The sequence below is a fragment of the Pseudophryne corroboree genome, chromosome 3 (assembly GCF_028390025.1).
Source record: "Pseudophryne corroboree isolate aPseCor3 chromosome 3, aPseCor3.hap2, whole genome shotgun sequence".
Classification (NCBI taxonomy): Eukaryota; Metazoa; Chordata; class Amphibia; order Anura; family Myobatrachidae; genus Pseudophryne; species Pseudophryne corroboree.
The window spans coordinates 241,112,010-241,126,408 of record NC_086446.1 but is presented as its reverse complement, the minus strand read 5'-3'; the positions used below and the strand labels follow the sequence as shown (position 1 = coordinate 241,126,408).

Here is a 14,399-nt window from a genome sequence, read left to right as displayed (position 1 = left end):
CTGGCTGACTGAGGAGAAAGCTCCACTCTTCAATGGCGTGTTTCTCCTCAGCTTTTATGAGGTAATTTTTTTTTTACTGGCGGGGGTAGGACTGTACCTCAGCAACTTATGCCCCTTATTTATGCCAGTTTCAATAGGTTTCATGCTGCCCTGGGCGCCCCCCCCCCCCCGCCCTGCACCCTGCAGTGCCTGTGTTGTGTGGGCAGTATGGCACGCTGCGCTCCCACCAGCCGCGTGGTACCTTTAGCCGTCACTTTCTTGATTGAAGATCTGTCTTCTAATACTCACCTGTCTTCTGACTTCTGGCTCTGTGAAGGGAGTGACGGCGTGCTGTGGGAGTGAGCATTTAGGCACGGCTAGCGTTCAGTTCCCTTCAGGAGATAATGGTGTCCTGTCAGCCAGAAGCAGAGCCATGAAACTCTTTAGGAAGTTGGTTCCTACTTCTGCCCCCTCAGTCCCACGAAGCAGGGAGACTTCTGCCAGCAGTTCTCCCTGAAAATAAAAAACCTAACATTAGTCTTTTCAGAGAAACTCAGTAGAGCTCCTCTGGAGTGCATCCAGTCTGCCTGGGCACATTTCTAAAACTGAGGTCTGGAGGAGGGGCATAGAGGGAGGAGCCAGTTCACACCCTTGAAAAGTCTTAAAGTTCCCATGGCTCCTGCGGAACCGTCTATACCCCATGGTACTGAAGTGGACCCCAGCATCTTCTAGGACGTATGAGAAATCTTATGAAAAGTTAGTGCATATCTCAAGGTGTTAGGCAGCTTGCGATACAGATTTGATCCCGATGCGCGGTCCCGTGGGGTCTGTATCGTAAGGCTAGATAGACAGGCAAGTCAATCTTGACTATCTAGTGTACTATCTAGTACAAAGTATAGTCAAAATTGGCACTTAGTCAAAATTGTACATAGACAAAATCTCAAGCACAGATAGTCAAAATCTGTGCTATCTGTGCTCTGGGGGAGTTCAAGGGAAATTGCATAGTCAAAATCGGACATAGCAAGGATCTCACCGTGTGTACACACCTTCATAATTGGGGCCTTTAGTTATGTAGCTAGCTACATTGAGTATAGTGCACCTTTCTAGGAAAGTTATATCCCGAGAACAGTTAATACAAATCTGGGATGAATGTAGCGATGGATGGATGGATTACAACAAATAAAGTGTAGCTGGTTCTGTCCAACCAGGCAGTTTTGCAAGTTCTAATATGGTGCAGCACACTATTTTTAGGCAACTGTGGGTCTATTGTGCTACTCTGGATGTTATATTAGCTGACTGTACTGTAGGTACTATTCTCTTAAAGGAGGCTCTCTGCTATATACACATGGTTGTGTCAGGCAATAACTAGGTTTACGACTGTGCCACTTGATCCTGACTCACCCTTAAATGCAATATAGGCATCTAAGGTGTCTCTGTCCCTGTTATGAGCACTCTCTCTATCTCTGGAAGGGCTTCCGATGAGTAGTTAGTAAAACAGGGTAACTAATAGAGATGTGCACTTGAAATTTTTCGGGTTTTGTGTTTTGGTTTTGGGTTCGGTTCCGCGGCCGTGTTTTGGGTTCGACCGCGTTTTGGCAAAACCTCACCGAATTTTTTTTGTCGGATTCGGGTGTGTTTTGGATTCGGGTGTTTTTTTTAAAAAAACACTAAAAAACAGCTTAAATCATAGAATTTGGGGGTCATTTTGATCCCAAAGTATTATTAACCTCAAAAACCATAATTTACACTCATTTTCAGTCTATTCTGAATACCTCACACCTCACAATATTATTTTTAGTCCTAAAATTTGCACCTAGGTCGCTGGATGACTAAGCTAAGCGACCCTAGTGGCCGACACAAACACCGGGCCCATCTAGGAGTGGCACTGCAGTGTCACGCAGGATGTCCCTTCCAAAAAACCCTCCCCAAACAGCACATGACGCAAAGAAAAAAAGAGGCGCAATGAGGTAGCTGTGTGAGTAAGATAAGCGACCCTAGTGGCCGACACAAACACCGGGCCCATCTAGGAGTGGCACTGCAGTGTCACGCAGGATGTCCCTTCCAAAAAACCCTCCCCAAACAGCACATGACGCAAAGAAAAAAAGAGGCGCAATGAGGTAGCTGTGTGAGTAAGATAAGCGACCCTAGTGGCCGACACAAACACCGGGCCCATCTAGGAGTGGCACTGCAGTGTCACGCAGGATGTCCCTTCCAAAAAACCCTCCCCAAACAGCACATGACGCAAAGAAAAAAAGAGGCGCAATGAGGTAGCTGTGTGAGTAAGATTAGCGACCCTAGTGGCCGACACAAACACCGGGCCCATCTAGGAGTGGCACTGCAGTGTCACGCAGGATGTCCCTTCCAAAAAACCCTCCCCAAACAGCACATGACGCAAAGAAAAAAAGAGGCGCAATGAGGTAGCTGACTGTGTGAGTAAGATTAGCGACCCTAGTGGCCGACACAAACACCGGGCCCATTTAGGAGTGGCACTGCAGTGTCACGCAGGATGTCCCTTCCAAAAAACCCTCCCCAATCAGCACATGATGCAAAGAAAAAGAAAAGAAAAAAGAGGTGCAAGATGGAATTGTCCTTGGGCCCTCCCACCCACCCTTATGTTGTATAAACAGGACATGCACACTTTAACCAACCCATCATTTCAGTGACAGGGTCTGCCACATGACTGTGACTGAAATGACGGGTTGGTTTGGACCCCCACCAAAAAAGAAGCAATTAATCTCTCCTTGCACAAACTGGCTCTACAGAGGCAAGATGTCCACCTCATCATCATCCTCCGATATATCACCGTGTACATCCCCCTCCTCACAGATTATCAATTCGTCCCCACTGGAATCCACCATCTCAGCTCCCTGTGTACTTTGTGGAGGCAATTGCTGCTGGTCAATGTCTCCACGGAGGAATTGATTATAATTCATTTTAATGAACATCATCTTCTCCACATTTTCTGGATGTAACCTCGTACGCCGATTGCTGACAAGGTGAGCGGCGGCACTAAACACTCTTTCGGAGTACACACTTGTGGGAGGGCAACTTAGGTAGAATAAAGCCAGTTTGTGCAAGGGCCTCCAAATTGCCTCTTTTTCCTGCCAGTATAAGTACGGACTGTGTGACGTGCCTACTTGGATGCGGTCACTCATATAATCCTCCACCATTCTTTCAATGTTGAGAGAATCATATGCAGTGACAGTAGACGACATGTCCGTAATCGTTGTCAGGTCCTTCAGTCCGGACCAGATGTCAGCATCAGCAGTCGCTCCAGACTGCCCTGCATCACCGCCAGCGGGTGGGCTCGGAATTCTGAGCCTTTTCCTCGCACCCCCAGTTGCGGGAGAATGTGAAGGAGGAGATGTTGACAGGTCGCGTTCCGCTTGACTTGACAATTTTCTCACCAGCAGGTCTTTCAACCCCAGCAGACTTGTGTCTGCCGGAAAGAGAGATCCAAGGTAGGCTTTAAATCTAGGATCGAGCACGGTGGCCAAAATGTAGTGCTCTGATTTCAACAGATTGACCACCCGTGAATCCTTGTTAAGCGAATTAAGGGCTCCATCCACAAGTCCCACATGCCTAGCGGAATCGCTCCGTGTTAGCTCCTCCTTCAATGTCTCCAGCTTCTTCTGCAAAAGCCTGATGAGGGGAATGACCTGACTCAGGCTGGCAGTGTCTGAACTGACTTCACGTGTGGCAAGTTCAAAGGGCATCAGAACCTTGCACAACGTTGAAATCATTCTCCACTGCGCTTGAGACAGGTGCATTCCACCTCCTATATCGTGCTCAATTGTATAGGCTTGAATGGCCTTTTGCTGCTCCTCCAACCTCTGAAGCATATAGAGGGTTGAATACCACCTCGTTACCACTTCTTGCTTCAGATGATGGCAGGGCAGGTTCAGTAGTTTTTGGTGGTGCTCCAGTCTTCTGTACGTGGTGCCTGTACGCCGAAAGTGTCCCGCAATTCTTCTGGCCACCGACAGCATCTCTTGCACGCCCCTGTCGTTTTTTAAATAATTCTGCACCACCAAATTTAAGGTATGTGCAAAACATGGGACGTGCTGGAATTTGCCCATATTTAATGCACACACAATATTGCTGGCGTTGTCCGATGCCACAAATCCACAGGAGAGTCCAATTGGGGTAAGCCATTCCGCGATGATCTTCCTCAGTTGCCGTAAGAGGTTTTCAGCTGTGTGCGTATTCTGGAAACCGGTGATACAAAGCGTAGCCTGCCTAGGAAAGAGTTGGCGTTTGCGAGATGCTGCTACTGGTGCCGCCGCTGCTGTTCTTGCGGCGGGAGTCCATACATCTACCCAGTGGGCTGTCACAGTCATATAGTCCTGACCCTGCCCTGCTCCACTTGTCCACATGTCCGTGGTTAAGTGGACATTTGGTACAGCTGCATTTTTTAGGACACTGGTGACTCTTTTTCTGAGGTCTGTGTACATTTTCGGTATCGCCTGCCTAGAGAAATGGGACCTAGATGGTATTTGGTACCGGGGACACAGTACCTCCAACAAGTCTCTAGTTGGCTCTGCAGTAATGATGGATACCGGAACCACGTTTCTCACCACCCAGGATGCCAAGGCCTCAGTTATCCGCTTTGCAGTAGGATGACTGCTGTGATATTTCATCTTCCTCGCAAAGGTCTGTTGGACAGTCAATTGCTTGGTGGAAGTAGTAAAAGTGGTCTTACGACTTCCCCTCTGGGATGACCATCGACTCCCAGCAGCAACAACAGCAGCGCCAGCAGCAGTAGGCGTTACACGCAAGGATGCTTCGGAGGAATCCCAGGCAGGAGAGGAATCGTCAGAATTGCCAGTGACATGGCCTGCAGGACTATTGGCATTCCTGGGGAAGGAGGAAATTGACACTGAGGGAGTTGGTGGGGTGGTTTGCGTGAGCTTGGTTACAAGAGGAAGGGATTTACTGGTCAGTGGACTGCTTCCGCTGTCACCCAAAGTTTTTGAACTTGTCACTGACTTATTATGAATGCGCTGCAGGTGACGTATAAGGGAGGATGTTCCGAGGTGGTTAACGTCCTTACCCCTACTTATTACAGCTTGACAAAGGCAACACATGGCTTGACACCTGTTGTCCGCATTTCTGTTGAAATACTTCCACACCGAAGAGCTGATTTTTTTGGTATTTTCACCAGGCATGTCAGTGGCCATATTCCTCCCACGGACAACAGGTGTCTCCCCGGGTGCCTGACTTAAACAAACCACCTCACCATCAGAATCCTCCTGGTCAATTTCCTCCCCAGAGCCAGCAACACCCATATCCTCCTCATCCTGGTGTACTTCAACACTGACATCTTCAATCTGACTATCAGGAACTGGACTGCGGGTGCTCCTTCCAGCACTTGCAGGGGGCGTGCAAATGGTGGAAGGCGCATGCTCTTCACGTCCAGTGTTGGGAAGGTCAGGCATCGCAACCGACACAATTGGACTCTCCTTGTGGATTTGTGATTTCGAAGAACGCACAGTTCTTTGCGGTGCTTTTGCCAGCTTGAGTCTTTTCATTTTTCTAGCAAGAGGCTGAGTGCTTCCATCCTCATGTGAAGCTGAACCACTAGCCATGAACATAGGCCAGGGCCTCAGCCGTTCCTTGCCACTCCGTGTGGTAAATGGCATATTGGCAAGTTTACGCTTCTCCTCCGACAATTTTATTTTAGATTTTGGAGTCCTTTTTTTACTGATATTTGGTGTTTTGGATTTGACATGCTCTGTACTATGACATTGGGCATCGGCCTTGGCAGACGACGTTGCTGGCATTTCATCGTCTCGGCCATGACTAGTGGCAGCAGCTTCAGCACGAGGTGGAAGTGGATCTTGATCTTTCCCTAATTTTGGAACCTCAACATTTTTGTTCTCCATATTTTAATAGGCACAACTAAAAGGCACCTCAGGTAAACAATGGAGATGGATGGATACTAGTATACTTATGGATGGACTGCCGAGTGCCGACACAGAGGTAGCTACAGCCGTGGACTACCGTACTGTGTCTGCTGCTATATAGACTGGATGATAATGATATGAAATCAATATATATATGTATGTATATATAATATCACTAGTACTGCAGCCGGACAGGTAGATAATATATTTATTAGGTAATGATGACTGATGACGGTCCTGCTGGACACTGTCAGCTCAGCAGCACCGCAGACTGCTACAGTAAGCTACTATACTATAGTAGTATGTACAAAGAAGAAAGAAAAAAAAAAACCACGGGTAGGTGGTATACAATTATGGATGGACTGCCGAGTGCCGACACAGAGGTAGCTACAGCCGTGGACTACCGTACTGTGTCTGCTGCTAATATAGACTGGATGATAATGATATGAAATCAATATATATATGTATGTATATATAATATCACTAGTACTGCAGCCGGACAGGTAGATAATATATTTATTAGGTAATGATGACTGATGACGGACCTGCTGGACACTGTCAGCTCAGCAGCACCGCAGACTGCTACAGTAAGCTACTATACTATAGTAGTATGTACAAAGAAGAAAGAAAAAAAAAACCACGGGTAGGTGGTATACAATTATGGATGGACTGCCGAGTGCCGACACAGAGGTAGCTACAGCCGTGGACTACCGTACTGTGTCTGCTGCTAATATAGACTGGATGATAATGATATGAAATCAATATATATATGTATGTATATATAATATCACTAGTACTGCAGCCGGACAGGTAGATAATATATTTATTAGGTAATGATGACTGATGACGGACCTGCTGGACACTGTCAGCTCAGCAGCACCGCAGACTGCTACAGTAAGCTACTATACTATAGTAGTATGTACAAAGAAGAAAGAAAAATAAAAACCACGGGTAGGTGGTATACAATTATGGATGGACTGCCGAGTGGCGACACAGAGGTAGCTACAGCCGTGGACTAACGTACTGTGTCTGCTGCTAATATAGACTGGATGATAATGATATGAAATCAATATATATATGTATGTATATATAATATCACTAGTACTGCAGCCGGACAGGTAGATAATATATTTATTAGGTAATGATGACTGATGACGGACCTGCTGGACACTGTCAGCTCAGCAGCACCGCAGACTGCTACAGTAAGCTACTATACTATAGTAGTATGTACAAAGAAGAAAGAAAAAAAAAAAACACGGGTAGGTGGTATACAATTATGGATGGACTGCCGAGTGCCGACACAGAGGTAGCTACAGCCGTGGACTAACGTACTGTGTCTGCTGCTAATATAGACTGGATGATAATGATATGAAATCAATATATATATATGTATGTATATATAATATCACTAGTACTGCAGCCGGACAGGTAGATAATATATTTATTAGGTAATGATGACTGATGACGGACCTGCTGGACACTGTCAGCTCAGCAGCACCGCAGACTGCTACAGTAAGCTACTATAATATAGTAGTATGTACAAAGAAGAAAGAAAAAAAAAAAACCACGGGTAGGTGGTATACAATTATGGATGGACTGCCGAGTGCCAACACAGAGGTAGCTACAGCCGTGGACTAACGTACTGTGTCTGCTGCTAATATAGACTGGATGATAATGATATGAAATCAATATATATATGTATGTATATATAATATCACTAGTACTGCAGCCGGACAGGTAGATAATATTTATTAGGTAATGATGACTGATGACGGACCTGCTGGACACTGTCAGCTCAGCAGCACCGCAGACTGCTACAGTAAGCTACTATACTATAGTAGTATGTACAAAGAAGAAAGAAAAAAAAAAACCACGGGTAGGTGGTATACAATTATGGATGGACTGCCGAGTGCCGACACAGAGGTAGCTACAGCCGTGGACTAACGTACTGTGTCTGCTGCTAATATAGACTGGATGATAATGATATGAAATCAATATATATATGTATGTATATATAATATCACTAGTACTGCAGCCGGACAGGTAGATAATATATTTATTAGGTAATGATGACTGATGACGGACCTGCTGGACACTGTCAGCTCAGCAGCACCGCAGACTGCTACAGTAAGCTACTATACTATAGTAGTATGAACAAAGAAGAAAGAAAGAAAAAAAAACCACGGGTAGGTGGTATACAATTATGGATGGACTGCCGAGTGCCGACACAGAGATAGCTACAGCCGTGGACTAACGTACTGTGTCTGCTGCTAATATAGACTGGATGATAATGATATGAAATCAATATATATATGTATGTATATATAATATCACTAGTACTGCAGCCGGACAGGTAGATAATATATTTATTAGGTAATGATGACTGATGACGGACCTGCTGGACACTGTCAGCTCAGCAGCACCGCAGACTGCTACAGTAAGCTACTATACTATAGTAGTATGTACAAAGAAGAAAGAAAAAAAAAAACCACGGGTAGGTGGTATACAATTATGGATGGACTGCCGAGTGCCGACACAGAGGTAGCTACAGCCGTGGACTAACGTACTGTGTCTGCTGCTAATATAGAGTCTAGACTGGATGATAAATTATTGATAATGAGATGAAATCAATATAATATCACTAGTACTGCAGCCGGACAGGTACTATATATATTTATTATGTAATGACTGATGACGGACCTGCTGGACACTGTCAGGTCAGCAGCACCGCAGACTGCTACAGTAAGCTACTATAGTAGTATGTATAAAGAAGAATGAAAAAAAAAAAAAAACACGGGTAGGTGGTATACAATATTATATATATATATATATATATATATATATTATATACAATTATATATATATATATATATATATATTAAACTGGTGGTGATTGATTATTAAACTGGTGGTCAGGTCACTCACGTTGCAACTTGCAACTAGTACTCCGAGTCCTAAGCAGACAATCACAAAATATATTATTATACTGGTGGTCAGTGTGGTCACAAACAATGGCAGTGTGGCACTGACTCTGGCAGCAAAAGTGTGCACTGTACGTTATATGTACTCCTGAGTCCTGCTCTCAGACTCTAACTGCTCCCCACTGTCAGTGTCTCCCCCACAAGTCAGATAATACAATACACTTACAGTCACACTATCTAATCTATATCACTTCAGCAAGTAGTATAGTAGTATAGTAGTACTCCTCCTAATAATGCTCCCCAAAATTACTACTACTGTGTCTCTCTCGTCTCTACTGTGTCTCTCTCTTCTCTAAACGGAGAGGACGCCAGCCACGTCCTCTCCCTATGACTCTCAATGCACGTGTGAAAATGGCGGCGACGCGCGGCTCCTTATATAGAATCCGAGTCTCGCGATAGAATCCGAGCCTCGCGAGAATCCGACAGCGGGATGATGACGTTCGGGCGCGCTCGGGTTAACCGAGCAAGGCGGGAAGATCCGAGTCGCTCGGACCCGTGAAAAAAAACATGAAGTTCGGGCGGGTTCGGATTCAGAGGAACCGAACCCGCTCATCTCTAGTAACTAACCTGTGCTCCAAAAAGGATACTGTACTCAATTGTTACATTTACGCTGTCTGACTGAGAGCAGTACAACATCAGCTACAGGCCCCTGTGATATTGAGTCCTGAATCCTTTAAGCAAGGGGCGGGGAACCTTTTTTCTACCAAGGGCCATTTGGATATTTATAAAATCCTTCGGGGGCCATACAAAAATTCTCAACTTAAAAAATTACCCTGCCCCCCAGTAGCCCAAAAAATGGGTGTGGCCAATTAAAATGGGACGTGATACACATGCCCCCAATAATGCAGTGCCAGATCCATAAATGCCCCCACAGTGCCAGATCCACAATTGTCCTCACAGTGCCAGATCCACAATTGCCCCCACAGTGCCAGGTATACAAATGCCCCCACAGTGCCAGATCCGTAAATGCCCCCACAGTGTCAGGTATACAAATGCCCCCGCAGTGCCAAATCCACAAATGCCCCCACAGTGCCAAATCCACAAATGCCCCCACTGCCAAATCCACAAATGCCCCCACAATGCCAAATCCACAAATGCCCCCACAGTGCCATGTATACAAATGCCCCCACAGTGCCATGTATACAAATGCCCCCACAGTGCCAGATTCACAAATGCCCCCATAGTGCCAGGTATACAAATGCCTCCACAGTGTCAGGTATACAAATGCCCCCACAATGCCAGGTATACAAATGCCCCCACAATGCCAGTTCCACAAATGCCCCCACAGTGCCAGGTATACAAATGTCCCCACAGTGCCAGATCCACAAATGCCCCCACAGTGCCCCTCCCCCCCACCCCACTGTGCTGCTTACCGCTGCTGCTGCGCCATCCGGCGGCGTGTCTCGGGTGTCAGGGGGTCAGGACAGGGAGGAGAGCGTAGCTATGTCGGGCTGCGGCGTGTAGGACTTCAAACCAGCCGCAAGTTTGTGAACCAATCAGAGCTCGCGGACCGGCAGCGGCGGTTTCTGATTGGCTGCCGGTCCGCGAGCTCTGATTGGCTCACGAACCGGCGGCTGGTTTGAGATCTTACCTGCCGCCGGACATGTAGCTGCGCTCTCCTCCCTGCCCTGACATCTGAGACACGCTGCTGCCAGACTGAGCGGCGGCGTGTCTCACTGACACAAGCGGGTAGGCCGGAGCAAACGGCTTTGCGGGCCTTATACGGCCCGCGGGCCAGAGGTTTCCTACCCCTGCTTTAAGCTGTCTGTGTAACTAAGACAGTAATGTTCCTTACTGCGCTACAAAGTTCTGGCTGTGTGATGTGAAAACTGCAGCACGTGACTGTCTGCTTACTACTATTTGATGGCTCTTATCAGTCTCATAAAGGGTGTTGGTACTATAGAAACTGGCTAATTTACTGTATAAAAATGTGTTCTCTTGTATACCAGGGTATTTCAGCAGGGAGTCTGTGATCATTCAACAATTACTGAGACTCCTATTATGGAGTGTGAGAATGCAATGGGTCTCCTGAATCTTACTAGATGTAGCTATTTTGCCTCAGGGTTGACGTAATCTGCTCACCACTCCATAGACACTCTCTTTGTCAGCTGCTGGACTCTGATTTACTGAAGATCAGATTAGGAGTCTCCTTTGGTCACCATGTACACCACCAAATCAGGTTAAGTACAGCTCAGCACCTTCTGCTCCTAGGTCCTGTTCCACTCTGCCCATCCTCTTAAGATGGCCGCCGCCCAACTGCCAACAGACTCGGCACACGGCTGTTAACTGTCCCAGCGCATGACAGCTATAGCATAGAAAATGTTCTTAACCCTTTCCTTGCTGAAATCTCAAAGCGTTTAGCCAGGCTGCATTTTGTAGAGGGGGGAAAAGGGCGCAGAAATAAGTTAAATGTCTGTGGCAACTCTGATGGGGTGTCACACAATTAACACTTCTATCAGTGCTGTAACTAGTCATTTTGGTGCCCTGTGTCAGAAAGAGATTTGGTGCAGTCTCCCACCCGATACTTAAAATAGGGACAGTGCATGAGGCAGGCATGTGCCCAGGAACATACTGTATAGGGGGCGTGGGTTCATGGGGTAGAGGTGTGGCCACAGAATCGTATCAATTCACATTACATTGCACAGTAGTGTCAAAGTCAGAAAAATATCTCTATGCACACTACCATATTTGCACCTCACACAGGTCCGTGCTGCGCATGCGTACGCTCTCCCGTACGTGCGCATACTCACAGTCGCGGGCACCCGCAGGCGCACGGTATGCGTATTTACGGTAGAGTTTATGTGATCGTAGCGTGCGACTCAATCGTTACATATTTTCACTATATAATGTATTTTGTAGATCATGGTCCCTTTGATAGATTCTGAAAGTTTAGTTAATATAGCATGTTCCTGGACAGAGGGATCCCTCTTTGTATTGTACGAAGGGTCTAACAGGGGTCATACAGTGGTGTTTGGTACCCATCGGAAGAGTATTTAAATAGCAATATTCCGGTGTTGGTTTGGAGCGGATTAATCGCTCGTGCGAATAGTTATGGACATAAGAAGTTTATGTCCATTTACTATTATTTGCTCTTACTTAGTCATGCGGCGGGAAACCCAGTATCCCACCCACCTGAGCTGTTGGAAATAGTCACAGCCCACCTGTATGAATCAACCTATGACCTTTTGTTATAGTGCGAGGAGGAATTCCTGTGTCCAATGAACAATGAGATTGTAGGGACCATTGAATTGTATTGTGTGTGGGGCATAAATAGACAAGCCGATCACATCCAGCTCTCACTCTTCAACGGTTATCATTGCTGAAAATCGGGAGCTGGATGTCCAGAGGCGCATGCGATCGTTTCCCCTTGTGCGTAAGTGTTTCTCCGCAACCATATTGTTCTTACTGTTATTGTGGGCCATTTCTCTCTCTCTCTCTCTTCTCCTCTTTCTCTCTTATTTTTCCCTTAAAACGTAATTGTATTGTATTGTATTTCCTGTGTAGTTATCTGGTTAGGTAGTCTATGTTATATTGTAGTGTATGACTTGTATTGTGTTAATTCTTTTGCAAGTATATCATTCATAATATATATTTATTAGGCGTTGGACCCTAAGCCCAGGTATCTGTGTATTTCTTATAGTGTTTAGTATTCTCAGAGCGTCGGTGACGCTCAAACAGCTTTTGAGTTAATAAGGTTATACTGTGTTGCATTTACACTCTATCATTACACTAAGGTTTTACTGCACAATACACTGTTTATGGTTTAGATGCAAAGGTTTAACATTGTTAGCGTCAGCGCCGCTGGTGATCTCCTCTTGGTCCCGAGCGTCCGCTACGCTATAGCGAATCATTACGTTAGTCAGCAGCCAATAGCGTGCCTGCCCGTGATCTCTTGGCCGTGAGCGAACGTGACGCTTGAGCGTCTCGACTACGGCTAAGCGATTGCTACGCAACGTGCGTACCCTTACGGTACTCCATACGTAAATAGCGTACAGTGTTCTTAGACCTCATAAAGGGTTTTATATAAGATAAATATTCAGCTTTATCAATTGGCGGCTCGCCCGTCCTTCACATATCTGCACTAGGTAATTTCAGCAGACATTATCCAGCAGCAAATGGCGGGAGGTCATATTCCTCGTAGTGCTGTTTGGATAAGCGTCTGCTTCGCTTAGTAAAGGGTGCTGAAGGAATCCGGGACCGGAGGTAAGAACAAAACGATAGTGTCTTTTTTTTTTTTAAACTGTTTATTTCTGTCTTGCGTACACACGCACGCATATCTGCATTTCTTTTCATTCGTGTATTTTCATATATCACTCTCCTGTTTGCCATTGTATAATTGATAAACGTACTAAGAGAGATTTGCCGCTATTTCATAGTTAAAGAGTAAAGGTAATACAGTTAAGGTATAGAAATACACACAGCTCTACCTAAAGGTAAAAGGAGAGATTGGTGTGGTGTGCGGTAGATGATCGAGGATCATCTACATTGATAAAACGTGTTAGTTGTGTTACGGTAGACAAAGACTGGTGTACACGTGTCTCTAACAAAGGGAGACTCGCGTACGCAAAGGCCGACGCACGCAGCGTAAATTACGCAACGGAGCGTCTGGGTACGCCCACGTAACTCAAGTCACACGATAGTGTTGATTTTTAAGTAACGCAACAGGCGATAAATAGCGCAAATCTATTTTAAATTCGAAATTTAAATTAACAGATCCTTCTCCTAATTTGTAACACATCTGGTCTAAAGAGAAATTTCTGCGCAGAAATAGAAATAGAAACAAAAGTGTATATGTGGTGAGTGAGTGTGTTTTTACAATTTTGAGGATTGAACCAAAAGAAATCATCGAGTTCTCGTGAGGTACATACGTGTAAGTGACATGCACGGTGGCTAGGGAGGCATCCTTGGTTAAACATAAAAAAATTGAGCATTAGAGTATAGCAGACCAGGAGGTCATACTGTAACAGACCAGGAGGTCATAGCAGACCAGCAGGTTCAGGTACAGCAGACAAGGAAGTCCGCTATACAGTCCACAGGCACAACACCTAAAAGGGTTGGTGCAACACCCATATAGGCCATACAAGCTCTTGCTGAAGGAATTCGCAGCCGCAATTTTCGATTCCGCTGGTCGCTCCGTACATAAGATTAGTTGCTTATGTGCTGAACGATTGTACCGCACGTAATTGTGTGCATTAGTAAACCTGACCGGTACTATTTGTGTACGAAGGTCATAAACGCTATTTGTACATTCTGACGTGATTTGTGTAATTTTTTATTTTTACAAAGGGAAGTTCGCTGGTCACTCAGGAATTATCCAACAACCTCACCTTTACTGGAAAGAGTAAGTGTTCTGCGGATATCCCTCGCATGTTCCAGTAAACAAAGGTTAATAGGTGCCCTGGGTCGAGTACGCCAGCACCATATCGGTGTGATCAGGTCGTATTGGTCGGCGTGGGCAGAGTGAGTAAGGTGCTCGGTAAACCTTACCGTCAACCTATCGTGAATATCTTGGTTTTTTGTAAGGGTCCGTAAC

General features: G+C 45.7%; 1 long non-coding RNA gene across 1 annotated transcript in view; it reads right to left on the bottom strand.

Annotated features, from left to right (window-relative positions):
* Positions 1-11,090, bottom strand: part of LOC135057651 (uncharacterized) — a 71,689-nt gene extending 60,599 nt beyond the window's left edge. Inside the window, exon 1 of the long non-coding RNA XR_010244265.1 lies at positions 10,949-11,090. This is a non-coding gene — a long non-coding RNA (uncharacterized LOC135057651). The remainder of the gene's footprint in view (positions 1-10,948) is intronic.
* Between the last annotated feature and the right edge of the window lie 3,309 nt (positions 11,091-14,399).